Source organism: Peromyscus leucopus, chromosome 10 (genome assembly GCF_004664715.2).
Source record: "Peromyscus leucopus breed LL Stock chromosome 10, UCI_PerLeu_2.1, whole genome shotgun sequence".
Lineage (NCBI taxonomy): Eukaryota > Metazoa > Chordata > Mammalia > Rodentia > Cricetidae > Peromyscus > Peromyscus leucopus.
The window spans coordinates 51313442-51338427 of record NC_051071.1 but is presented as its reverse complement, the minus strand read 5'-3'; the positions used below and the strand labels follow the sequence as shown (position 1 = coordinate 51338427).

The 24986-nt window shown below is 46.8% G+C and overlaps 1 protein-coding gene across 4 annotated transcripts in view; it reads right to left on the bottom strand.

The window, feature by feature from the left end:
- Positions 1-24986, bottom strand: part of Tbc1d1 (TBC1 domain family member 1) — a 198287-nt gene that overhangs the window by 103576 nt on the left and 69725 nt on the right. Inside the window, exon 1 of one of the 4 annotated variants that reach the window (XM_028868135.2) lies at positions 14949-15116. The exons of the other annotated variants lie outside the window; for them this stretch is intronic. The gene's annotated coding sequence lies outside the window, so the exon portion shown is untranslated. Of the gene's footprint in view, positions 1-14948; positions 15117-24986 lie in introns of those variants that run through there. 4 annotated transcript variants of the gene reach the window in all.

The following is a 24986-nucleotide window of genomic DNA, read 5'->3' as shown; positions in this document are numbered from 1 at the left end:
CTCACAAGACTCCAAGCACAAAGGTCCTCATACTTAACCCAGCTAGCCCTTTACTGACTAAACCATCTCCCAGTCCTCAGGAAACGACATTTTAAAAGACAACACTATTTAACACAGCCGTCTACAAGCAATTCTGATTCCAATTATTCCTTTGCACACACACCTTTTCCTCTATGCGGTCCTGTCTCACTCTGCGAGCACCATGGCGGATTTGCACAATAATGTATCCAACTGCACAATGGCTTGGAGCAGCCAGGGTTCTTAACAAATGTCTAGAATGACCACGCTGCTCCACTGAACGGCAGGTGACCGCAGAACACCAGCGTGGAGCTGTGTGCTCTCCTGGTCTCGCACAGGGAGCTTTTCCTGGGAGGAAAACCATCCACACACCACAGCCTCAGCCAATTAACACTAGAGAACCGCCTGAGTGTAATGTTCTCTCACGTACATCACAATCAAGTGGAACAGACCGAAACATCAGGGTGATGCAAATTCCTAGGCATTAGTCATGGATTTCGAGAAATGAAAATATTTTAGAAATCTTTCCACTCACTTGGAAACTTGGGAACATGGCTATTTCTGGAACAATAAGACAGCATTGACCATAGTACCTATATTAGTATTTCATACTCACCATATAATTTGTTAATAATCACAAGGAGCCGCTAACTTATTACTCATAAGTGGGTTTTTGTTTGTTTCTGAAGCCAAATTTTATAAGCTCTAGTATTTTATATTTGGAAACTTACATTGTGTTTTAAAAAAAACAACAGACAATAGAAACAGTCACAAATGACTGTAAGCAAATATTGTCTCAAAAATCTTAGGTTATTTTCACCTAATGACTGGTTTCCTTTGGATCCACCCAGTAAAAAGAACTTCCGCAGAACACCATTCTTGGCTAATTCTCTGCCTTTAGCAGGCCTCCAATTGTAAACTTCACTGAACAAATAAACTTCCTTCCTATTTTTAAAGTTTTCCAAAATTGGAGAGTCTCCGTCCTTGGCTGGCCAGCTTTTCCTAGTTTAAAGTCTTGGCACTAAGAAATTCTTTACAGTACCCCAAGAGAGGAAAAGGATCGGAGAGAGCAGAGTAGTCCCGCTCTGCCTGCTTCAGGAGAAGGCACAGAGTTGTGACCTTGGGCAAAGACATTCAGGCTGCGGGTGGCAGAGACCAGTGTAATTTCTCTGCCCCCCTTTTCCTCTTATCTGATCTAAACGATGTGATGCTTGACAGAAGCATCATGTTCTTGTTCCGGCCTACTGAGCAAGAGCTTGTGTTTAACTCCCACAGCACGCACAAAAGGAACCCAGGCATGACAGCAAGCATGGAATGATAAAGAGCACTGGTCGGGACTCCTTCTCGGTACGTGTGCGGTGTGTGTATATGAGTGAATGGGTGTGCGCAAGTGTGCATGCAGGAGCACATACCTGTGCACACGTGCAGAAGCCAGAGGGGGGTGGGAGATGATGTCAGGTGCTGAGTTCTGTTCCATCATTCTCCACCCTAAGCTTTTGACACAAGGTCTCTCACTGAACCCAAAGCTATACCCCCAGGGATCTTTCTATCTCCACCCCATACCATGCTGGGGTTACAAGGGTGCACATGGTATACCAAGATTTTTACATGGGTGTTGGGGATTTGAACTCATGTCTCCCCACTAGAGCAGTGTTTCTACCTACTGAGTCATCTCCCCAGCCCCTGAACATCCTAGCTCTAATCACCTCATCCATAGGAGGCTTCATTTTTCTCACGCTTAAGAAGAGGAAGAGCTGAGATTGCAGCTCAGTGGTAGAGTGCTTGCCTGGCATCTACAGGGCCCTATAGGTTCAGTCCCCACCACCAAAGAATAATGATGGTAATAATAATAGGTGAAAAGAAGGAACAGAGCTGGGCGACTGTGGAGTCATCTCTACCCACAAATGCAATGGGGCAGTGTTGATGGATCATGTTTAAGTGCTTAATCTGGCCCAGGAATTGTTCCATCCTGAGTAGCTAAACGTTAAGTAGCCTGAAGGAAAGCTATTTATCCCCATTTTACTGACAAACACACCGACATTTAGAAACAGTGAGACAGCACCCACTCCAAGAACTTGTTCCCTCTTACCGGAGATGGATGAAGATTTATGATTCTGCCCCCACCCCCCACCCCCGGGTTGCAATCACAAAACCAAATTCCAAATGGAACCAGAATACAGTGATCATTCAACACCCTATGCTCACAGATCAGCAGGGAAGTCTGACACACCCGAGCTGAGGAGACTGCAAAGATGTGGATACCATCAGTTATCCCCAAAATCCAAGCTCCAGCAAGCTTGGCAAGCCATGGGGGGAGGGGGGGGTGAACGTGCAACCCCAGTTCTTGAAGGCCTAGGCGGGGGAACCACGAGTTCCAGGCCAGCTTGGGCTACAGAGACAAGGGACAAGGAAGGAAAGGAGAAGAGGAAAGAGGAGAGGGGTGGAAGAGGAAGAAAGGGAGTGGGCAAGAGAAGACAGACCCAGTAACCGTAAGTTACCAGAGAACTTGGGCCTCCATCGCCTCACAGCTGACCTCTCCCCCTAGCATCCTTCCAGTCCTGACCCATCTTTCATTTTCCACCATGCCTTCTCTCTCCACCGTGGCTTTCTTCTCTCTCTGGTCAAGAACTCCTGAAATTCGGGGACACTGAAAGTAGTTGTTCCCGGCAGCTGGTCCTACCCTTGGATGCCTACTTTCAGAAGCAGGATGGTTGATCATTTTATGCCTTTCTCTTAAGAAAAGCAGGTCTGCTTCTCAGTGGACAAGGTCTTTTTCCAAGTTCTGCCACGTTTCATAACAAGAACATCCCCCAGGTACCCGGACAGCACAGCTATGGCAGATAATGCATGGTAAACTTGGAGCCAGACAACTCAACCCTTAATCTTAGTAGCTATGATTTCTGCTGTTCGACACGGTGACTACAGCTAATCATGCATTATGCTCTTGGAAAAGAGCGAAGAACGATGTGAAGTGTCTCTCCATAAAAGCAGTGAGTATGTAAGATACGGTGTGTGCCAGCCAACTAGTTAGTCATTCTGTGATGTATATACTTCAAAACATCACAAAGGGTATAGTAAATACAACTTCATCTGTCTATAAAAACGTAACGTTCAAAAATACCTATGTCTCTGTGAGTTAGAGGCCAGCCTGGTCTACAGAACAAGTTCCAGGTCAGCCAGGACTACACAAAGAAACCCTGTCCTGAACCCCTTCCTCAAAAAAAAAAAAAAAAAAAAAAAACACTAAAGATAGCTATGATGGGCCAGAGGACTGGCTCAGCACTTCTAAGAGCACTGGCTGGTTCAACCCCTGCCCCCATATGGCTGCTCTCAACTCCAGTTTCATGGGATATGACTCCCTCTTTTGGCCTCCACTGGTACTGCACACACGTGATGCACACATACAAGAAGGCAAAACATACCACATAAAATAGAATAACTTTTATTCTATTTTAATTTTAAAATGGTTGATAAGTTACCTAGCTTCTCTAAACTGTGGTTTCTTCGTATTCCCACCCCCCCCCACACACACACCAACAAAACACACAGGAAGAGTCAATAATTACACTAGTATCACAATTATTCCAAGAATCAGTGACGTTGCTGAACTTGACTACTCCCAACATAATGGCTAGCACACACAGTGTTCAGAAATGTAATCATCTCTTTCTTTTTAATGCTAACCCAACTTTCCCTTCTCTTAAATGCCCAATGTAGGTAATGCTTTTCTAGACAAAGTCAATCACCACTATGGGAGGAAAGGAAATGCATTATACATGCAGTCCACTTCCTAGGAGTCTTCCTGGAAACAAGAGAACTAAATGGACCAGTGTGTCACCACCGCTCAGCGCCAGGGAACGACTCTGCCAACTGAACTCCAACAGCTTTCACTCTGCAAAGGCTCGGGCCACACTTTCTCCCTGCACACAGTTCATACAGCTGGTCCTTCCAGGCCACGGGGGCCTCACGTTTATTGCACTTTTCCTAGGTCAAAGGATCTCCACTGGCCCCAACCACTGCTCACACTTCCTACCTACCCTGTCCATTTCCCATGGCCATCGGGATCTGAAATTCACAAGTATGCTCTTACTTGACTATTTCACTATTTCAAAGACATATATAGCTTTGACTCATTAGAACAGTTTGAAGACAGTGCAAGCAAATCAGCAAGGCACTATTAATGTATACAAAACCCAGAGACAGAAATTTGGGCTGAAGTTTAGCCATAAACCAGCTATGTGAGCTTAGTGACCAAAACGGACTGCTCTGGGTGCCAGTTTCCTTACGTAGAAAAGAAGGAACGGAGTTACGTCCAAACCTCCATTTCACTTACTCCGAACAACAGGACTGAGTTCCAGCAGAATGACCACACCTGACCACAATCATTACCAGGATGTGCTGGGGTGGAAGCCAAGGCTCCCTCAGTGCTGAATCTCCCCAAGTCACCAGGGTTAACATGGTGACAGGAGGTACTATGCAAACTGCCAAGGGAGGGAAGCAACCAACAGTCTGGCCAGCTGTGCCACCGTGGACCACAGAACGTGGAAGTGGGTGTGGAAAGACTGTGAGGCCAAAAGACCAGGAAATCCACTGTCGATTGTGTCTCCTAGAAATGCGAGTGACGCTTCACTCAGGACACCTCTACAACATGGTCAGCCTAAACAAGCCCTGAATACGGACACCAACTGATGCGCTAAAGAGACGACTCGGGCTGCAGCCCTGGACAAATACTACAGGGAACTAGGGGATGCTGAGGCGGGGAGAAACAGTCCTCCGCCATGGAGGAGCCACCTAACTGATTATCCAACACCAGTGGATCGTCCTGAAATCATACACATGTATGCTGAGTGGACTCGGCAGGCTGTATCTATGCATTTATGCATATATGTATATACAGCACATGTATTTGTGATATATATATATATATATATATACCAATAACAACTTAAAAGGGGGAGGCCAGGGATGTGAGAGGGAGGGGGTGGGAGGAGGAAAACACACGGGAGAGTTGGGGAAAGGAAAGAAGGCAAAGAGTGTGTAGGCAACACAAACTAGACTTGATTTAAAAGGAAAAGACGACACAAATTTAAGTGGGTAGAAAGAGAGGTGGATCTGGGAGGAGTTTGGGGAGGGGGTGACTAGGATACAATTTCCTTGTACGAAATTCTCAAAAAGAAGAAAATTAGAGTCGGGGAGGAAAAAGTGGTTCTTAACCTGTGGGTCGTAACCCCTTATGGGTCATTCGGGACCACCAGAAAACGCAGATATTTACACTACAATTCATAATAGCAGCAAAATTACAGTTATGAAGTAGCAACGGAAACAAGTTTATGGCTGGGGTCACCACAACCTGAGAAACTGTATTAAAGGGTGTCAGCATCAGGAAGGTTGAGAACCACAGGGCTGGAGAGATGGCTCAGCAGTTAAGAGCACCTGCTGCTCTCGCGGAGGGTATGAGTTTGGTTCCCAGCACCCAGAGCAGGTGGCTCACAACCACCTGTAACTCCAGTTCCATAGGATGCGACACCTCCGGCTTTCTCGGGCACCTGCACTCACGACCACATACCCACATGAAGACACACAATACAATTAATTAGAAAATAACAAATCTTTAAAAAAATAAAATTAAAAGCAGAGTTTGGAAAACCACCCTGAATAATTCAGGCATGTGAGGAAACTCCACTAGGGTTTCCCTCCGTGTTTTCACATAACCTACCACACTGTGACCTCCATGTGCCCTTTCCTGGAGGGCTCACTCAGACCTCACCTGCTAGTCTCCTCACAACCCTGGCTTAACCATTCACAGGCAGCCACATTCACATTACAGTGAGCCTCCTTCACAAGTCCCTTCCTGCAAGGCGCAGAAAGTCACTTCATTTCTGTCCACACAGCACCTAACTCTTCATGAGTACAACATCCACTCACCTCAACTACCCATCTAACTAGGATCTAAACAGTCTGTTTACAAATGGTCTTCACAGTTCCCTAGGCATAGTTTTGATGTTAATAGATCTGGATGAAAAAGAGATTGTACAAACAAAAAGAAACAAAGAACAAACATGTGAAATTCTTTTTAGAATGAGAAAACAGACTTAGCAAAATCAACTAGGACAGTTTTGGTCGAAGTAAGTAAACAGAGTTCATGCATCTCTTCTGTCATAACACATGACGGATACAAAATAATCTGCAGGAAAGAATCAGAGCGTATGAACACTAGGAAATGATCTTCCCATCATATTTTTTTCAGATAAATTTAACAAAACAATGCAGAATACTGATTCATCATTATGTTTATAACAAAACCAGAGATAACAGGAATTTGTTAGTGGAATCAGTCTGAGATATTTAAGTTTATATGCTGGGGGATGTCTTTCTGTATGCTGTGAATATGTTGTTTCCATTGGTTAATAAATAAGCTGCTTTGGCCTATGGCAAGGCAGCTTAGAAGTGGGAAATCCAAGGAGAGAGACAGGAAAGACAAAGGTGGAGTCTGGAGAGAGACGCCAGCCTGCCTGGAGAGAAGCCAGCCTGCCACCCAAGGAGCAACATGCCAGCAGACTGGTAAAGCCACGGAACAGATGGCAAAACACAGATTAATAAAAATAGAAATAAAACATAGATTAAGATATGAGCTAGCCAGCAAGAGGCCTGCGACAGGCCATACAGTTTGTAAATAATATTAAGCCTCTGAGTGATTGTTTTAGAAGTGGCTGCAGGGACCTCGGGGCCGGAAGGGACGGAGAAAACCTACAGCTCCATTTATAGTCTCACAAATCTAACTGAAGATTTGTTTTTCCATAGGTTTCATAGATGTGCCTACATATTGCTGTATGAGAATTCAAAAGGGCTGAAGAGGTGGCTCAGCAGTTAGCAGCATTTGCTGTTCTCCCGGGAGACTGGGGTGTCACAGAATATTGGCTTAAGATGTGTTACATTTGTTTATGCTGTGGAATATTTGTTTAATGAGGCAGAGATTTGTTGCATTCTTTTATGTTGCATTTGTTTAACTCTGGGAAGCGGTGTTACTGTGCCTGCCTGAAACACCTGATTGGTCAAATAAAAAGGTTGACCTGCCAATAGCTAGGCTGGAAAAAGGATAGGCAGGGCTTCCAGGCAGAGAGAATAAATGGGAGAAATCTAGGGAAATGATCAAGGAGCAAGAAAAGGAGGAACAGGAGGATGCCAGGGGCCTGCCACATAGCCAGCCATGGAATAAGAAGGAAAGAAAGGTATACAGAATAAAGAAAGGTGGCCAGGCGGTGGGGCACATACCTTTAATCTCAGCACTCAGGAGGCAGAGCCTGGTGGATTTCTGTGAGTTCAAAGCCAGCCTGGTCTAAGGAGTGAGATCCAGGACAGGCACCAAAGCTACACAGAGAAACCCTGTCTTGAACCCCCCCACCAAAAAAAAGGTAAAAAGCCCAGAGGCAAAACATAGTTAGAGATGGGATAATTTAAGTTAGAGGGCATTCATAAGTAAGAATAAGTCTCCATGTATTTATTTAGGAGCTGGGTGGCAGGTCCCCAAAGAGCAAAAAAAAAAAAACCAACTACACTGGAGTTCAGTTCCCAGCACCCACTTGAGTAACTAACCACTGCTAACTCTAGCTCCAAGGGATACAACAATCTCTTCTGGCCTTGAGGGGCACCACTATGCATGTACACACACACACACACACACACATACACACACACACACACACACACACACACACACACACACACACCAGAGAGAGAGAGAATTGTATACATCTAAAGTAGTAAAATAAATCTTTTTTAAAAAACTCAAAAGAGTATTATTTCTGCTCCTGAGATGAACCAAGGGGAAGACTTCACGTCACATCCCCAGAAAAACACAACCCCGAACAACCAGGAGACATCACTACATCCCTATTAGGATTATGAAAATACAGCTTGTAGCCTTCGTTAGCATCACCTTCCTTGGAGAAACACGTGCACCATGAGGTCGTATCGGACGCTGCATAAAATGTGCCCGCTGAGGTGCAGGAGGAGTAGCCAAGTCCAAACAAATTAGGTTACACTGTTGGGAGCGGAACCACGAATGGCAACTGAGGAGGCTGGTTCTAACTGTTGGAGCGCACACTGGCATCGATCATTTGTCTCCAAAGACCTAGAACTTGCATCAACATCTCACCACCACGACCAGCTCTGAGGGTCCTGCCTCATTTGATGCAACCCAAAGAGTCCCTGGTGGTCCTTTGCCCCGGCCCACGGCCCTCTGCAATTTGATCTGTTGTCAACTGTGGCCAACAGAATGCATGTGCCACAAAATATCTTTTCTACTGTCTCAAAAAAACAACCCCCAAACCCATTATAAACATTAGACCACCGAACTCAGGCAAGAACACAGAGCAACAGGAACTTTCCTTATTGCTGGTAGAAATGCAAAATGGAAGACTGGACATTCCTCACAAAAGCAAATGGACATTTACCATATGACCCAGAAATGTTCCATGGTTTCCACCCCAAAAGGTAGAAAATATATGCTCACAGAAAAACCTACAAATATGATACCAGTAGCTTTATTTATAATCGCCAAAGCTTAAACACAACTAAGGCCCTCTTCTAGAGGTAAATGGGTCAGCTACAAAACATTCCAATAATGGAGTACTATTCAGCAATAGAAAGAAATGAGATATTAAGCCTGGGGGTAGGGAGCTGGAGAGATAGTTCAGTGATTAAGAGCTCTAGCTGTTCTTGCTGAGGACAGGGGTTCGATTCCCAGCACCTACATGGTACCTCACAACTATCTGTAACTACAGTTTCAGTGGATCTGATGCCTTCATCTGACATCTGCAGGCACTCACCTGGTACACATACATGCATGCAAAACAATGCATACTCATAAAATAAAAAACAAGGATGTAGGAAGGTATATTTCTAGATAAAAGGGGTCAATCTGGAAAGGTTGTATACGGTATGGTTGTAGGATAAACACAGACAAGAAAAAGATTCATGTTTCTCACAGGTTCAGGGGGAGAAGGGACACACAGAGAGGGTATAGAAGGCACTGTTCTGTAGACACTGAGAGCTGGTACAGCTCACTGTTCTTTTGTCCATGCCCACCAGAGGGCCGCCCCGGTGTGGGCTGCTAACAGGACGGACTGTAAGGAGGGTGCAGGCAGGCTAGGTAGGAAACCTCTGCATCTTCTACTCAATGTGTCTGTGAAACAAACGCCACTTCCTCCTGGTTCTCTTATGTGGCCCTGGCCACCTCCAGCGCCCTATGTCAAGTGGGCTGGCCTCAACCTCCCAGACCTTCCTACCTCTCCCTCTCAAGCGTGATACTTAAATAACCACAACACACGGCATCTCTCAGAGTGGACCAACTTCAGCTTCAGGTCTGAGGGAGACCAGTGATGGTCTCTACAGGCTCCCCAGTGTCCCGGGATCAAACGAAAGCTTTCCTGAAGGAGGCTGCATTTCACGGGTGTCCAGGTGACCACGCACTTGTCCAGCCTCACCTGCACCTGCTGCTCGATCTCCCCCAAGCCTAGCCACCCACAGGGGGACTGCAGTGCTCACAGTATTCCAGCCTCTTCACCTGCAATTCTAGCAGCCCACAAAAGCAGCCCTGCCCTGCCCTTCCCGTTACTCTCCACTCATCCAACAGATGAATGATTAATCAGAGATGCCTGAGGCAAAGGGCAGAGGAGGGAAGGGTTTTGACAGAAATGGACTGCTAACTCATCACGACACAGACACATACAGACTAAGATGCATTAGGGAACTAACTCATCCAAAGAACAAAAGGTGATTAACCTTCTCTTTCCTGACGAGACCTGCTCTGGCCGTGTCCTGCCGAGACTGTCCTCCACTCCGGCATTCCTCCATTCTCTCTTCAGAAGAACAACCTATGCTTGAGTTACTAGCCCAGGAGAATCTGCACCACTACAGACAGAGATAAAGTCTCCATCGAAGCTCTGCTCACGTGGGGCCTACTCCAGCTGCACTCAGCAGAGGCAGCACATTTTCCAAGTTCAAGGGATGGTTTGACTATTATTAAGGAGTTCTTCGCTCTTTATTAAACTTAAGCAACCACTAATTAAATGTAGCATTGGTATAAAGAAGAAAACGTCTGTGCTTTAAGGACACATCTCAAGGACAAACCGGCACAGGACTGACTTCAAGTGACTGCGGTGTAGCCTAAATAAACACGGGCAATAGCCAGGTGGACACTTCTCCCAGGAAGAGCGCCGTGACGGCGGCTGTGCTGTGTTCTGGTGAACCGAAGAGCACGTCCAGCTGACTGGCTGCTGGCACTGAAGGTGGGCTGCTCCCGGCGCAGAGAACCTCAAAGGTGAACAAATAAGCTGGGAGCCAGGACAGGACTTGAACGAACGCTGTGGTTAGAAGCAGCTGATCAAAGAACAAGATGCACTTGTCCTCAACAAGGCAGCAGCAACACACTGCTTCAGGAAAGCAGGCTGCGCAGAGCCAGGAGGCCAGAGCATTTCAAAAGCCGAAGCACGACGACGACACGGCCAGCCTTCCTCACTACCCAGGTCTAGGTTACCAGCATCACCTCCTAACAGAGACGCGACAAGAAGTCCTCCTCCCATCCACAACACACATCAGCGACACCACCACTTCCTTTCCACCCATCTACTGACCTCCCACTGTGTTTACACACAATTCCAAACCCAACCCTGCGCTCCGAACTCTCCTCCACCTGGCCTAGAACGCCCTCCATGCTCCGGATGGAGTCTGCTTCTCTGGACCAGCTCACTGGGCCTTCCTGCTGCTGCTGGGCCCCAGAGCAAGCTGAGGGGCATTTCCCACCCCGCCCAGTCCCCACACCCTCTCAGACTACTTCTCTTCCCAGCACTGACCACCAGCTGAAATTACCTTGCTTATCTATTTGCTTCTCTGCCTCTCCTGATTAGAATGCAAAGACCGCAAAAATAGGGAACTGGTCTACCTCTCTAAGGCTGAACCTCCAGCTCCTCACAACAGCCTGGCATAGCACAGATGCACTGTAAGTATCTGTATACTAAGAGACCTATCAAATGAAGATGGCTATAAATGTATGTTTTACACAAAGAGAAAATATGAAATGCTTGGTTTTATTCATTAACAATCAATTACTTATTTAAAAAATTATTTCTTTCCTAAGGCATTTTAAAATATTTGCCTTATAAAATTTCAGTGTGAGCTAGGTATGGTGGTGCATGTCTTTAATCCCAACATTAGGAGGTAGAAGCAGGAGGATCTCCATGAGTTTATAGTTTATATAGGAAGACCGCCCCGGGTCCTCCCAGCCCTAACACACTGACACACACACACACACACACACACACACACACACACACACACACTTCAGGAGGCAGAGGCAGGGGGATCACATGTTTGAGAACAGTTAGGCTAGATAGTGAGATCCTGTCGCAAACAAAACACAAAAATGAAAATCTTCAATGTGCAGTTTCTAAAGGACAAACCTACTGTGTAAAATACACCTCTAGTGCAGTGGTTCTCAACCTTCCAATGCTGTGACCCTTTAATACAGTTCCTCATGTTGTGGTGACCCCCAACCATACAATTATTTCATTATTACTACTTCATAATTGTCATTTTGCTATTATGAATCTTTAATATCTGATAGGAAGAATATCCGATATGTGACCCCTAAAGGGGTCCAGACCAGCTGATAACTGCTACTCTAGAGCACGAATATTAACTACCAGGTATACTGACTGTACCCAACATACACTTGTTGAATAAACCTATAAGCCCTGGAAAATAATATACAGCACAAACCATATGAAAACACCTTGAATTTCAGACACAGCAAGTCTACCTACATTTTTACATGCTGTTTTCCATTTTTATCTGTAAACTGATATATACTCAAAATCCTGTAATACTACCAATAACCTTAGTCACAATCTTTACAGGCAGGTACAGATCCAAGTAGATTCCTAGGGTGGTCTGGCAGGTCTTCTGAGGTCAGTTTTCACTAACAGATACCCAGAGGCAGAGTGAATCAACAGACAAGTTCAGGGCTCTGGGGCTGGAGGAGCACCTGCGGGTTTCGTCTAAAAACCATAAAGCTCGAGAAGTTCCTTTTTATTTTTATGGGGGAGGGGAAAAGGCCTCTCCAGGAAGATTTATGAAGAAACTGTACTTAAAGCCCAGCTCCACCATTTACTCAGTGAAGGCCCTGACCAAGCAATTCATGTCAACTAAAAGCAGAAAAGGGTGTGCTCATTTAAAAGCAAACCAACAACAAAAACTCTTAAACGGTGTCCCATCTAGGTCCTATTCCTTCATTACTAAATTGCTCTCTATGGTTACAGAGTCACAGTTCACAGAGGAGAATGCCAGCTCAGGTATCCGTCTGCATCAACAACGCCCACTCCCCTTTTCCTCTCTACCAGGTGCAGAGCTTCAGCTGCCAAGGTCAAAATGGAAAATAAATCAGCTGAATGATAGACAGATGTGGTAGGAGGCCTATCCTGGTGAGTATGTGAGTGATCGTAAGCATTTTTAAATTGAATATAAATGCCCGTTAGGATTATGCCCATTGTGTGTGTTATCTACGCCTTTGTTTCTGCCTTTAGACCATTCCCAATTTTAAAACAAAGTCTTCACCATAAACAAGCACAGGTCTGCACAGGTCCCCATAAAACGAATGTCACTCTTTTTTTTTTTTTTTTTTTTTTTTTTTTTTTTTTGACAGGTTTCTCTGTGTAGTTTGCACTTTCTGGACTCATGTAGCCAGGCTGCTTCGAATCACAGGATCGCCTGGCTCTGCTCCGATCTGGATTAAACTCGCCACGAGAATGTCACTCTTATAGTCTATAATCCCACGTAGCTTTGCTTTCTTTCTTTTTGGATTTGTTTTAGTTTAAGACTGAGTTTCTTGAAGCCTAGACTGACCTCACCTCGGTATGTAGCTGAGGATGACCCCAAACTCCTGACCTGCTGGGGTTACAGGTACGCACGACCACAGCCTAGTTTATGAAATACTCTCAAAAAAGGTCACATTCTTCATTCACAAAATAACACTGGGTGAAAAAAATTAATTCAAGATGTAATCTACAATAATTACATGAGCTACCAGAAAAAAATATATATATACATATATAATTTTATGGTTGGGCATGGCAGCATACAACTTTAATTCCAAGATGTGAGAGACCAGACCAAGTGCTGGTGGATCTCTTTGAGTTTGAGGCCATCCTGGTCCACCTAGCCAGTTCCAGACCAGCCAAGGGTACATAGTGAGACCCTTTCTCAAAAATAAATAAATAATATCGACAACTAAAGAGAAATTTGCTCTAAAAACACCGAGTAGTTTTTTGCTATTGGTGGCCTAACTTTTTAACAGCAGTTCAAGAACAACATAATTCAGAATCAAAATCAAGCTATGAGCACACAGTGTGGCTGTCCGTACTCCGCAGGAGAACCGCCCCTTGAAGGAGGCTGAGTCTTCACATGCTATTTGAAATAAGGCTTTGGTCTGCAAACAAAGTCAACAAAGGTCCATCTCACTCCTACAGTGAACAGCAAGTTATTAAAAATGTTCCAGGGAAGTCAATAAAACTGAAAGACAAAGAAGCAGTAGCAGGTTTGGGGATTTTTGTTGTTGTTATTTTAAGAATGGTAGATCCTTACAATCTACACCTTGCTGGTGTTGGAATCCAACATCTCCGTGAAGCTCAATTTGTCTCCTTAGAGTTCAATATTAAAAACCAACAATAACCGAAATAAACAAGTAAATACCAAAAACAATAATAAAGCAATTCAGGTCTGCAACCTGAAGAATATACATATTCTGAATCACTTTGTAAACTACATTAATACTGTTTTTTTAAATTTATCGTTACTAAGAAAAGTTAAAAGATTCTTTGAAAGCAAAAATGTGGACAAGTATCTTTTTTTTTTTTTTCCAGTAGAAAATTATACTTTATGTACAGGCTCTAACGTTTTCTCCAAACCCTCTCAGTGTGGCACCCGCTGCTTCGGGAGGCGACTCTAGTAAGGACTCAGGTGGAATGCTGTTTCTTGGTGTCATCTCATAAAACTAGCCTTACCTAGTTTCCGTCTCCACTTTATTACTTAAATTACAGGCGAAGCCACATCTGCTCCCAAACAGGTATTCAGAAAAAAATGTAATTAGGGAAAAAAACACACACACACACAACACTCTGAACGCCTCGCATCATAACTGGAGGTATAACTCCCGTCTAACTACTATTTATAAAGGGTCAGAGACAAGCTAACGGGTTCTCTCGAGGTGAAGTTATTACACACAGAGGGGTATCCTATCCAAGAGAGGAGCTGGGCGTCTTTCATGGCTGGGAGCAATGCATTCATGAGTCCAAACCCACACAACCCAGGCAAGGTTGGAGGCAATCCCGGCAAATCCGCCAACTTTTTTTAGTTGAGCAGCCCTGAGACGGCCTGGATTTCTAACGCTCGGCTCTGGAAGCGGGAGCGCTGCAGTCATAAAAACTTTGTGCAGACAGAGAAAGTTACACTTCCCACACGTAAGACCTCCTCGGAGCCTGTCCTCTGAAAACGGCAGGTTAAAAAAAAAAAAAAAAGCTAAAGCCAAGCAACATCCTTGGCGACCCGCCCCAACCACCCCTCGCAGAGAGAGAGAGAGAGAGAGGATCCAGGACGGCAGGGGCGGTCCCACGGCGATCCGGGACCACACCTGGGACTCTGGCCGTGCCTCAGTCTCCCCAGCCGGGAAACGGGCGCGACGCCTTCTGGGAGGCTGGCCCACGGGGTGCGAGGAGGAATGAATGAAAAGTACTCCGGGGCTCGCTCGAACGGCCTCCCGCCCCGCTCCCCCCCGCGCAGAGGCCCGGCAGTTGGAGGGCTCTCCCCCACCACCACCACCACCACCGTCCCCCGGCCCTCGGTAGCTCCGGCCCGCCGCCGCCGCCGCCGCCGCCTACCTTGGCCACCCAGCTGAACAATGGTGACATCGCGGGGCCGGGCGGCCGCTCCTCGCCCGCCGCTCCCGCTCACACGCGCCTGCCCGCGGGCCTGCGGATGGCCGGGGGCGGGCTCGGGGCGCGGCGGAGTGCGGGCATCGTCCCGAGACGGCGGCCAGGCGGCGGGCTCCGCCCCTCCCCGAGCGTCACAGCCCGAGAGGGCGAGCCCGCCGGGCGGCACATTGAGAAAGGGAAGTGGGCGGAGAGGCAGGGGGGGGGCTCTACCGGCCACGCCCCCTGCTGGCACGCCCCTCGCCCCGCCCATCCGGACCTGCTCACGCGGGAAGTTGGGAAGTGTGCAAGGGTCGCCCTCTGTGGACGTCCCGGGTGCTCGGTCCCTGGTGACTGGGGAGGGAGGGAAGGAAGGAGGGAGGGAGGGATAGGGACTCTACAGGTCTCCGGGTCTTTTCGTGCAACTTCAGGAATCTTAAGTCTCTCTCTCTCGCTTTCTTCCTCTGATTTGATTTAAAAACAAAAACAAAAAAACGCAGAGTTGGAGCGAACACAAGGCTTTCCCAGGGGTGGATCTCTCTCCCCTCTCTCATGTTAGAACTGCAGAGTTGGAGCCCAGCTTTGAGGGGTGGGGGAGTGGGTTGCTCCTAGCCCCATGGCGTTTCTCCCTAACTTCTCAGGATGTCTGATGACAATAGGACTAGCGTTACCAAGTCCCTGATACTTTTACATAACCAGAGGTGCTTTCCTTGGCTTCGTAAACCCCAGCTAAGGAGACAGAAATCCAGCCCAAGGCAAAGGACTTCACCAACCTGGAGGTAATAAAAGTCCCTTTCCAGGTCAGGTAGTGAGGCAGGGTGATCAGATTATGGCTGCTACAAAGGTTAAAGTGAGTTTCCTCTCCAGACGCTCCCAACTTCCACGTTGAGAAAATACAAGTCCAAAGGTCTGAAGTAGTTGGTGTGTGATGCACACATGTGTCAGAGCAGCGCTCACAGGTCCTCCGCCCACTGGTAAACCCAGCCCATGAGAGTCCTGTTCTTTCCACTTGATCATATTGAGTGTGCATGATCTTCGTTGTATTTTAATAGTCTCCACATACCTGGCATCTTAACAGTTGTTAGTTATGGACTGCCATTAACAAGTTGTCCCCAAATTGAGCTGCTATGGTAACAAATCCTGTGGGGCAGAAACTCAGGAGCACTTGGCGGGCTCAAGGTCTTCCCTGAGTTTAAGGCAGGCAGTAAGGTGGGGCTGCATGTATCCCAGGCCTGAATGGGAGGGAAGAATCCACCTCCAAGGGAACACAGAACAATTCGGGACCCCTTGGGAAAATTGAACCGCCAGGACTTGGTGCTCCCCAAAGCAGAGCTGATCACTGCACCTCAACATAAGTGTTCCAAGTAGAGGGCCATGTGTCAAAGGGGAGTCAGTCCTTTTGTCAAATTAATCTCAGAAGTGACATCTCTGCCCTTGTGCATTTTATTTCTTAGAAAAAAAGAAGATGGTTCCGTCTGGGGCAGACTGCCCAGGGGCATGCAAGGTAACCGGAGAGAACTGTGTTCTTTTTCCCTTTCCTGGTGGAGCACACATGTAGGAGAGAAGCCGTAAAGGCATGAGCAAAATCAAGAGAGAGCATTTCAAGGAAGGACCCGGAGTCATTGAAAAGCATCTTGGAAGCAGCTTTGGTATCTGCGGTGCGTGCGTTCATTCATTAATCAGTCACGTTCCCGGAAGACCACCAAGAGGCACAGGAGGGAAGGGAGGGCTCTGCAGCCTTTTAAACCAAATCTCCCTCTTGTCACACACACACACACACACACACACACACACACACACACACACACTGGAGCAGACAGAAAGAGGAAATCTAAGAGTTCTATTAAAGCAAAAGCCCGTCTCTGTGACCTAACTCCTCACGGTGTGGTCTGTGGACCAGCAACCTCAGCACGGACTGTCAATCCATTAGGAATACAGACACTCGGCCTTTCTCTCAGGACTTTCGATATAAGTATGTTTTGGCTTTTGTCCACAGTGAATGGCTTAAGAAACCCTTTCCAAAGGGCAGCCGTGAAAATGAGTTTCTCTTCTCCAAGGGAGCTCACGGCAGCTCTTAATCTGCCCTCACATTCTTTCTTGGATCTGGCCCTAAAGAGATCTGACCTGTCTGTTCTTGTCCAATAGCAGGTTAAAACAAACAAACAAAAAAAACCTCCCTCATTCCAGATGGAGCCTGTCTCATCTCTTAAGAAAGGAATGCTACACAGAGAGGCCATGAAGACAGCGACACAGACAAGCCTTGTTTGTTGGGGTTCCCAGCCAGTCTATTAGTAATCATGACCATGTAAAGAGGGCGTCATAAAAACCCAGAGGAGCCGGGCTGTGGTGGCACACGCCTTTAATCCCAGCACTTGGGAGGCAGAGGCAGGTAGATCTCAGTGAGTTTGAGGCCAACCTGGTCTACAAAGTGAGTTCCAGGGCAGCCAGGACTGTTACACAGAAAAACCCTGTCTTGAAAAAACAAACAAACAAAAAAGGATAGGGCATAGCTTTTGGGTGGCTGAACATATGGAGGTTCCTTGGGGTGTGTTAGAAAAGGCAAGAAGGAGCTTCACACATCTCCCCCAGAATTCACTCCGACATTTTATCTGTAGCCTGTAGAGCAGTGGTTCTCAGCCTGTGGGTCTCGAGCCCAATAGCAGATATCCTGGAAGTTAGATATTTTCATTGCGGTTCATAACAGTAGCAAAATTACAGTTAAGAAGTAGCAACAAAGTAATTTTATGGTTGGGGGGGACAGCACACCATAAAGGGTTGTATTTAAGGGTTGCAGCTTTAGGAGGGTTGAGAACTATTGCCATAGAGTATTCTTTAATAGCCTGGTGTTTCCCTGAGATGAACCCGAGGAGGCAGGTGTGGGAACCTTAGTTTATAGAAGGTGGATCAGAAGTTCAGACAAAACAAATCCGGGATGGGGGCATACACGTGCCATCCCGCCAATCTGGAGTCTGAGGCAGGGTCACAAATTGCAGGCCAGTGTGGGCTATATAAAGACCCTGTCCCCGAAACAAAGCCACACAGATAACCACCTGGAGTTGCAAGCTGGCGTCTAGTTGGAAGCGGAGTATCTTAAGGACCTAGGTCCTTATCTGTTGTATCTGACATTATCGCCGGGTACACAGCCTCAGAACGGAATTGCATTAGAGAACACACAGCTGGTATCCGCTGCAGCCGGATCCAATGCTTGTCTGCTGGTGGAACCAACCCCCACACCTTTGAGGTCACAGAAGTCTGTGTCGGTTGTGGTATGAGGGCAGAGGGAGCAGGCAGCTTGTTTTTTTTTTTTGTTTGTTTGTTTTTTTTCTTAGACACATCCAGTGACTACTTTACACATTAAGTAATAGACGAGATTCATTAACATTGGTCTTTAAGATATATTGTGAATGAACCATAGAACAATAAGCCCTCGGAGAAAATAGTTCCCAGATGAGTCTGGGACGGTGGGAACTATGGGGGGAGGGTTGGGGTGAACAGACTGGAAAATTTGGAAGTGAGTGAATGGTAAACAAGGGCCAAAGGAGAGAAGCTGGACAATGATAGATGCCCTTACACTCCATCACACCAGCCCCCAAACTGAGCACCCCAGAAATTCCCAGCACCCTGAAACCTGGGAATGCAGGAAGAGACCCAAGAATTGTCCAAGAAACTGGAAGCACCTGGAACCAAGCTTTCTGCTGAAGAAGATGAGTCTACCAAAGAGAGTCTACAGGACATTCAAGAGGATAAGGAGTTAAATATTAAACCAGGTCTGGTGGCACAGGCCTACAATCCCAGCTGCTTGGAAGGCTGAAGCTGGAAGACCCTGAGTTGGAGGCTAGCCTAGGCAATATAGCAAGAGTTTTGTAATTTAAATAAAACCCTAGCATTTCTTACAAAAGGGGGGGGGGGTTGGTAAAATATGGCCAAATGCTGACATGTGAGAGTTACAAGGAGAAAGTGTACAGACAAGTGAAGTAACAGACATGAAGGCTTCATGGTTTAAACCTGGACTCGGTCCTCCATTTATACATGTGCATCCAGGGTATGGGCTCAGGCACACTCTGAACATGCCTTAAGTTCATATACTCGAAGGTACTAACAGGAGACTCTCAGAGGTCTCCCTCTGAGCCTGGTTTTGTGTCCCGAGCCAGGAATGGACAGAATACTTCTTTCATGAGAAAGCTAGGGTTTGTGCATCTGATAGGGACTTGTGGAACATTAAGTATTTTAAGAAATACACGTGAAAGGCCTCTCTCTCTCTCTCTCTCTTTTTTTTCTTAAAGTTTACTAGCAACATGCAGCTTACCAACCACACTGCACAAAGAAATCCTCTGTTGTAGTCTGGAATTTCACTAAAAGTATTAACATCACATACTCTACCACAATCTAACTGATCCTATGCTCAAATACAATTTCCCTTAGAATAGCCCCCTTCCCTCCCACCTAAAAAAATCTTTCCCAAAAAATGCCTCCTAGAGAGTGTGCCCCCCACCCCGTAGAAGTCTGTATGCATCCCAGGCAGCAGTTCTGGGTAACGGCTCCCAAGTAGTCTGAATGCAACAAGAACTTACTGCTCAAGGAGGCCGGTGGTCCCCAGCCCTAGCTGTCCAGCAGTCACTGGTCATGGGTGTGGGGGGAAAGATAACTTAGTTGCTTTGAGACCAAGATGAAACTCTCAGAAACCTCGAAGGGAAAGCAAGTTATACAAAAGTGCAAGGTGGGGGGGGGGGCAAGAGTGAAAGAATAAGGAATGAATGGATGAATGAATGAGTGAGTGAATGAATGAATGAATGAATGAAAAATGCATCTTGGAGAGTGTGGGTTCTAACATTAGAACACTCCATCCATCCAGTTGCCAGGCAACAGAATTTGGCTGGAGAAGAAGGATTATTATTGATGCTGACTCCTGGGTTTACTTAAGGCTTGGATACGATTTATGAGATGCATCATAGGCATAGTCTAGTAAGTGACCTGCCAGGATGGAGAGTCACTTGCCCGTTAGCTAAGCGGAGGAGGGAGTGGCTAGGTGTCATTGACTTGATAGGATCTCGAGTCACCTCAGGGACCAACCTCCTCTGGGCATGTCTGTTCTCCATTAGGTTAACTGAGCTGGCAGGACCCAGCTTAAAAGTGGATTTCGCAGCACCCCGCGAACTGGAGTCCCACACTGAATAAACCAGAGCAAGCCGGCTGAGCACCTGACTGTGGGTGCAATGTGACCTGCTGGTCCCACACTTCCACTGCCATCCTTTCCCCATCTGGCCGGAATAAACACCCCCCTCCCTCCTCCCTCTCCCTCCCTCCCGTTGCTTCTCTCAGGGTTTTGTGCAGCCAGGGAGAAAAGTGAGTACTGCAGGAAAGTTGTGCTGTGCAGAACAGGCTGCTTTCAGGAGTGGCTCGGGCTGACACGGTCCCTACGGAACACCCAGGATGGCTGCCTAGCTGTGGGACTTCCAAAGGATGCACAGATGGACCACTCCATCAGTCTTCCTGAGACACGAAAAGGAGGCAGACTGCAGAATGGGAGAAAGGCTCCTCCCAAGCCCCACCATACCCCACAGACAAGCCTAGACACTCCCGCTCAGCACTTCTGCCAAGTTCCGCCCTTGGCGTTTGATTTGTGTGGTTCTTCACAAGCTTTCCCCGTCCGTCCCCTGTCTGGAGCATATACATGGCAGTGACTTCTCTCCCATTCTGTAGGCTGTCCGTTTGCTATGCATACAGTTGCCTGTACTGTGAAACTTTTTAACTTCATGTAGTCCCATTTGTTAATTCAAGAGGTCAAGAAGCAAGGACTGGAAATGTTCTGAGGGTTCAGGGAAAGATGGCAGACAGGCTACAGGCCTGTAACCCAGAGGAGGAGGAAGCCAGGGAGACAAGAGAGCATGACCTCACTCACCAGCTCCTCCCTCACCACAAGACCTGGTTAAAAATAGGGCTATTGTAACACTAATTGTACAAGGAAATTCAACGGAGTTTCTAGTGAATCAGAACCACCAGGCAACTAGCCAGGGCTTTATTCAGTTCACAAATATGAATATTCATTAGTACCTATAGTGAAAGGCAGGGGAACCATTGCAGGGAATAGGGACAGTGAGTCAGACCTCAATCCTGCCCTCAAGGGGCATAAAAGCCAGGAAGTGCAAGCCGGGACAAGAGGGTAAAATGCCAAGAAAATGGTAAAGCTTCCAGGCATTCTCACAAGAGGAAAAAAATGACCCGAGGCCGCAGAGACAGAATGACCTTCTGGGCTGGAAGATGTCAGACCTGGCCTTGTACAGAAGGTCGGAATGAAAGTGAAGGAGTCGGCTATCCAGGAACAGACGGGGCAGGCTTGGAGGAGACAGACCCCAAACAAGCTTACATGGGGTGGGAAGATGGGGGAGGAGAGGAGTGGAGGGGAAGGGAGGGGAGGGGAGGGGAGAGGCAAGGGAAGGTGAGAAATGGGTTTAGGAAAATGGCAGCTTCAGTTTCATCCCTTCTAGTCATCAAAGTTTGTTTCTAGAAAAGAAATAGATGCGACTGGAATGATGGCTCTTCCTGAGGACCTGGATTTTGTTCTGTGGCTTACAACTGCATCTAACTCCAGTTCCAGGGGATCTGACTCCCTCTCCTGGAATTCTCAGGTACCTGCAACACCTGTGGTACACAGACAGACAAACAGAACACAGACATAAAATAAATCTTTAAAACAATTTTTTTAAAAAAAGAAAGAAAGAAAGAAAGATTTGCTAAGAATAATAGGAAGTTCAGAAAAACCACTGTGGTGGTTTGAATAAGAGCGGCCCCCACAGACTCATCTATTTGAATGCTCAGTCATAGGGGGTTCACTATTTGAGAAGGATTAGGAGGTGTGGCCTTGTTGGAAGTAGGTCTGGTCTTATTGGAGGAAGTGTGTCATTAGGGTGGGTTTTGAGGTTTCAAAAGCTGGAGCCAGGTCCAGTGTCTCATTCTCTCTCCTTGCTGCCTGGGGATCCAGATGTAGAACTCTCCGACCGGCAACAGGTCTGCCTGCATGCCACCACGCTCCCTACCACGATGGTAAGGGACTAAACCTCTGAAGCTGTAAGCCAGTCCCAGTTAAATGCTTTCCTTTATAAGAGCTGCCATAGCCATGGTTCTCTTCATCCCAACAGAATACTGATTAAGACAAAACCTAAGACTGAAAGCACCTGTATATAAATAGAAACCAGATGCTCATGCAAAAACCTGTCCATGAATCATGAATGTCACTTTCTGTAGTTCTACCAACAACAGTTTTTAAAAAAGTATTATCAACTTAATGTCTGCACATGAACCTAAACAAGAAGCATTCAGTGGAATATTATTCACAACCTGGGTGAACCGAGGCGATATTGACATTAACTAGTCACAATGAACTATATGATGTGTGATTGCATCTGTATGAAATGTCCAGAGCAGGTGTGTGGGGAGAGAAAGTGGTTACCCAGGTCTCTAGCAATTTCCTCCCAGACTGAAACATTGCATCCTATAGGGACGCTCCTGAAACCAGAAGGTAAACAACTCAAAACAGCTTCAGGAAGTCCCTGAAACTGACAAGATTCACTAGGCCCCTCTTCTCCAAGAGTCAACTATAAAGAGTGCTGAGAGTCACTCTCAGACAAGGCAAGCTGCAAAGAAGACTCTGAGACCAGGCCTGCTGCCTGGACAAAGCGGAGACCAGCCAAGGTGCCTAAAAGAGGTTTAGAGCAACCGAGTCACCGGGAAAGGATACTCTCCAACCTGTTGGGCTGCCTGCGAGGCTGTGCAGTGTACTACAAGTTCCCAGCTTTGTGAGCTGTCTCTCACCCATGCTGGGGTGGGCTTTGGTGGTGCAGCTGTCTTTGAGTCATTTCTGCTCCTGTAACCCTTACCCACGTTCCCGGAAGTAACCCCAATAAAAATCACCAGTTCACCAAATTGGACTTCGGTGGTATATACATAGTTTGGTTGGTCATGGGCTCCCTCTCTGGGGTGAGTAGATGGATGTTTTGTGTCTTGTCACACAACACCAGGGCAGGGGAGGGGCAGGGGGAGGGTGGAGAGACTGTTAATGAGGACTGGGTTTCTCTCCACACTGATGAAAGTGTTTGGGGATTAGTGAGCAAGGATGGTTGCTTAAGTCTGTGAAGCAGAATTTCATACAACGGAAATCAAGACTCGGTTCCAAACTCTCTTTATACAGTGATGGCTGAACAACCCTAGGAAGTTAATTCCTCCAGCCTTTACCATGAGAGCCCCTGCACTCAACGGGTAGCTTTGGGGATGAATGAGACAGCTCACCCAAGAGCACTGAGCGAGCGTTCCGACCTGTGCTAATGCTCAGCAAATGCTCGCTGTAGTCATGGTGGCGTCAGCAGCATGGATTGATGGAATAGAGTAGTGATAGTTATAGGGGTGTGTGTGATGTGTGTGCACATCCGTGCCCATCTGTGTGTGCCTACAGAATAGAGGGAGAGGTAGGGTACCCTCCTCTATCACTCTACACCTTGTTCCTCTGGCTGGCAGCCAGCAAGCCCCAGCTACCTTCCCGCCTTCGACCCCTTCAATGCGGGGGTAACCGGTGTGCACAGGACCACACCCAGATTTTATGTGAGTGCTGAAATCCGCACACCAGTCTCAGGTTTGCACAGCAAACACTCTTAACCACCCAGCCATCCCTCCTGCTCCAAATGTGATCAATGCTAAATGTAGAGAGAAAATAAATAAATGATTCAAAGGGCCCAAGTTTGGACACAGGTTACAAACATCTGCAAATATGACAGAACAAACAGGCAGAGCCAACTCCAGGAAGGGCAGGCTTCCAGGGTATCTCTCCGTGTGTTTCTGCCTCCCTTTCTTTATGAGCTGCTATGTCTACCGTCAAGACTTTGTTCCATTTTTTTTTTTTTCTTTAACTCTAGAAACCAAGCAGTTCATCATCCAGGATGCTCTGGTAAACTCCGGTCATTCTGCTGGGCAGTCTCAATATGCACACTCATTATTAGCCCCTCTTGCTTTATTTATGTGTATGGGTCTTTTGCCTGCATGTATGCCTGTGTATCACATGCATGCAATGCCCATGCATGCTTGGATCCCCTGAAACTAACTAGAGTTCCAGATAGTTGTGAACTGCCATGTGGGTGCTGGGAATTGAAGCTGGGTCTTCTGGAAGAGTAGTAGTCACTGTTCATAACCACTAAGCTACCTCTCTTGCCCTGGTCCCTCCCTCAGTTTTAGGGGTTCAGAAACTCCCCTCAAGGCTTTGTATCCCACTTGCTTATAGGGGAACATGCCTTCCCTGTCCCATCCCTCTACTGCTCCCACTTATCCATAACCCTGACTCTTACAGGACACGCCCGCACTCACATTTGAAGTCACTCAAGAGCCAGAATAAAGGCCTCCTTGTGGCAAAAATGAGCCAGCCAACAGTGATCGATAAAGCAGGAACAGAAGAGACCAAAGGTTAAGAGAAGGGGAAGGGGACCCAGTGAGCACTGTTTGGAAGTAGGCCGTAAGTTCAGGTGGTTATCAGCAGAACATTGTTGAGGAATATCACTTTAACTGAGCAAAGGTGTTACATTTGTTTCTGCTGCCTTCGTTTAATTCTGTAAAGATGTGTTGCTCTGTCACCTTGCCCACCTAAAGGCACCTGATTGGTCTAATAAAGAGCTGAACGGCCAATAGCTAGGCAGAGAAAGGATGGGCGGGGCTGGCGGGAATAAGTGGAAAGAGAAACCTAGGTAGAGGAGAGGGGAAAAAGAGAAAAGAAAGAGAAGAGAATGGGGGAGAAAGAGAGAGAAATGTTCAGGACCAGAAGTCAGGCAGCCACCAGCCAACCAGACCCTGGAGGAAGCAGGAAAGTAAGATATACAGAAAGGAAAAATGGTAAAAAGCCCCAAAGCAAAAAGTAGATAGAGAGAAACAAGTTAATTTAAGTTAAAAGAGCTAGCCAGAAATGAGCCTAAGCTAGGCTGAGCATTCATAACAAATAATAAATCTCCGTGTCATGATTTGGGAGCTGGTTGA